Genomic DNA, 3,740 nt, shown 5'->3' on the forward strand with positions numbered 1-3,740 from the left:
CCCGGACATCACATACGGCCTAAGAAACATTTTCCACCCACCCGAAATGACCACATTATATTCTTTGGCATTTTACATCCATAAAACTACAAATCCGCGCGAGTCCCAAATTTTTGTGTGCTATAGCCCATGCCTTCCGCCTTGGGCCCGGATGGATCCGTCGTGGAATCGCCTAATATTAGTCCCGGACATCAAATACGGCCTAAGAAACAATTTCCACCCACCCAAAATGACCACATAATATTCTTTGGCATTTTACAGCCATAAAGCTGCAAATCCGCGAGAGTCCCAAATTTTTGTGTGCTATAGCCCATGCCTTCCGACTTGGGCCCGGATGGATCCGTCGTTGAATCGCCTAATATTTGTCTCGGACATCAAATACGGCCTAAGAAACAATTTCCACCCACCCGAAATGACCACATAATATTCTTTGGCATTTTACAGCCATAAAGCTACAAATCCGCGCGAGTCCCAAATTTTTGTGTGCTATAGCCCATGCCTTCCGCCTTGGGCCCTGATGGATCCGTCGTGGAATCGCCTAATATTTGTCCCGGACATCACATACCGCCTAAGAAACAATTTCCACCCACCCGAAATAACCACATTATATTCTTTGGCATTTTACATCCATAAAACTACAAATCCGCGCGAGTCCCAAATTTTTGTGTGCTATAGCCCATGCCTTCCGCATTGGGCCCGGATGGATCCGTCGTGGAATCGCTTAATATTTGTCCCGGACATCAAATACGGCCTAAGAAACAATTTTCACCCACCCGAAATGACCACATTATATTCTTTGGCATTTTACAGCCATAAAACTGCAAATCCGCGCGAGTCCCAAATTTTTGTGTGCTATAGCCCATGCCTTCCGCCTTGGGCCCGGATGGATCCATCGTGGAATCGCCTAATATTTGTCCCGGACATCAAATACGGCCTAAGAAACAATTTCCACCCACTCGAAATGACCACATTATATTTTTTGGCATTTTACAGCCATAAAACTGCAAATCCGCGCGAGTCCCAAATTTTTGTGTGCTATAGCCCATGCCTTCCGCATTGGGCCCGGATGGATCCGTCGTGGAATCACCTAATATTTGTCCCGGACATCACATACGGCCTAAGAAACATTTTCCACCCACCCGAAATGACCACATTATATTCTTTGGCATTTTACATCCATAAAACTACAAATCCGCGCGAGTCCCAAATTTTTGTGTGCTATAGCCCATGCCTTCCGCATTGGGCCCGGATGGATCCGTCGTGGAATCGCTTAATATTTGTCCCGGACATCAAATACGGCCTAAGAAACAATTTTCACCCACCCGAAATGACCACATTATATTCTTTGGCATTTTACAGCCATAAAACTGCAAATCCGCGCGAGTCCCAAATTTTTGTGTGCTATAGCCCATGCCTTCCGCCTTGGGCCCGGATGGATCCGTCGTGGAATCGCCTAATATTTGTCTCGGACATCAAATACGGCCTAAGAAACAATTTCCACCCACCCGAAATGACCACATAATATTCTTTGGCATTTTACAGCCATAAAGCTACAAATCCGCGCGAGTCCCAAATTTTTGTGTGCTATAGCCCATGCCTTCCGCCTTGGGCCCTGATGGATCCGTCGTGGAATCGCCTAATATTTGTCCCGGACATCACATACCGCCTAAGAAACAATTTCCACCCACCCGAAATAACCACATTATATTCTTTGGCATTTTACATCCATAAAACTACAAATCCGCGCGAGTCCCAAATTTTTGTGTGCTATAGCCCATGCCTTCCGCATTGGGCCCGGATGGATCCGTCGTGGAATCGCTTAATATTTGTCCCGGACATCAAATACGGCCTAAGAAACAATTTTCACCCACCCGAAATGACCACATTATATTCTTTGGCATTTTACAGCCATAAAACTGCAAATCCGCGCGAGTCCCAAATTTTTGTGTGCTATAGCCCATGCCTTCCGCCTTGGGCCCGGATGGATCCGTCGTGGAATCGCCTAATATTTGTCCCGGACATCAAATACGGCCTAAGAAACAATTTCCACCCACCTAAAATGACCACATTATATTTTTTGGCATTTTACAGCCATAAAACTACAAATCCGCGTGAGTCCCAAATTTTTGTGTGCTATAGCCCATGCCTTCCGCATTGGGCCCGGATGGATCCGTCGTGGAATCACCTAATATTTGTCCCGGACATCACATACGGCCTAAGAAACATTTTCCACCCACCCGAAATGACCACATTATATTCTTTGGCATTTTACATCCATAAAACTACAAATCCGCGCGAGTCCCAAATTTTTGTGTGCTATAGCCCATGCCTTCCGCCTTGGGCCCGGATGGATCCGTCGTGGAATCGCCTAATATTAGTCCCGGACATCAAATACGGCCTAAGAAACAATTTCCACCCACCCAAAATGACCACATAATATTCTTTGGCATTTTACAGCCATAAAGCTGCAAATCCGCGAGAGTCCCAAATTTTTGTGTGCTATAGCCCATGCCTTCCGACTTGGGCCCGGATGGATCCGTCGTGGAATCGCCTAATATTTGTCTCGGACATCAAATACGGCCTAAGAAACAATTTCCACCCACCCGAAATGACCACATAATATTCTTTGGCATTTTACAGCCATAAAGCTACAAATCCGCGCGAGTCCCAAATTTTTGTGTGCTATAGCCCATGCCTTCCGCCTTGGGCCCTGATGGATCCGTCGTGGAATCGCCTAATATTTGTCCCGGACATCACATACCGCCTAAGAAACAATTTCCACCCACCCGAAATAACCACATTATATTCTTTGGCATTTTACATCCATAAAACTACAAATCCGCGCGAGTCCCAAATTTTTGTGTGCTATAGCCCATGCCTTCCGCATTGGGCCCGGATGGATCCGTCGTGGAATCGCTTAATATTTGTCCCGGACATCAAATACGGCCTAAGAAACAATTTTCACCCACCCGAAATGACCACATTATATTTTTTGGCATTTTACAGCCATAAAACTACAAATCCGCGTGAGTCCCAAATTTTTGTGTGCTATAGCCCATGCCTTCCGCATTGGGCCCGGATGGATCCGTCGTGGAATCACCTAATATTTGTCCCGGACATCACATACGGCCTAAGAAACATTTTCCACCCACCCGAAATGACCACATTATATTCTTTGGCATTTTACATCCATAAAACTACAAATCCGCGCGAGTCCCAAATTTTTGTGTGCTATAGCCCATGCCTTCCGCCTTGGGCCCGGATGGATCCGTCGTGGAATCGCCTAATATTAGTCCCGGACATCAAATACGGCCTAAGAAACAATTTCCACCCACCCAAAATGACCACATAATATTCTTTGGCATTTTACAGCCATAAAGCTGCAAATCCGCGAGAGTCCCAAATTTTTGTGTGCTATAGCCCATGCCTTCCGACTTGGGCCCGGATGGATCCGTCGTGGAATCGCCTAATATTTGTCTCGGACATCAAATACGGCCTAAGAAACAATTTCCACCCACCCGAAATGACCACATAATATTCTTTGGCATTTTACAGCCATAAAGCTACAAATCCGCGCGAGTCCCAAATTTTTGTGTGCTATAGCCCATGCCTTCCGCCTTGGGCCCTGATGGATCCGTCGTGGAATCGCCTAATATTTGTCCCGGACATCAAATACCGCCTAAGAAACAATTTTCACCCACCCGAAATAACCACATTATATTCTTTGGCATTTTACACCC

The sequence above is a fragment of the Nicotiana sylvestris genome, chromosome 5, assembly GCF_000393655.2.
Source record: "Nicotiana sylvestris chromosome 5, ASM39365v2, whole genome shotgun sequence".
NCBI classification, from domain to species: Eukaryota; Viridiplantae; Streptophyta; class Magnoliopsida; order Solanales; family Solanaceae; genus Nicotiana; species Nicotiana sylvestris.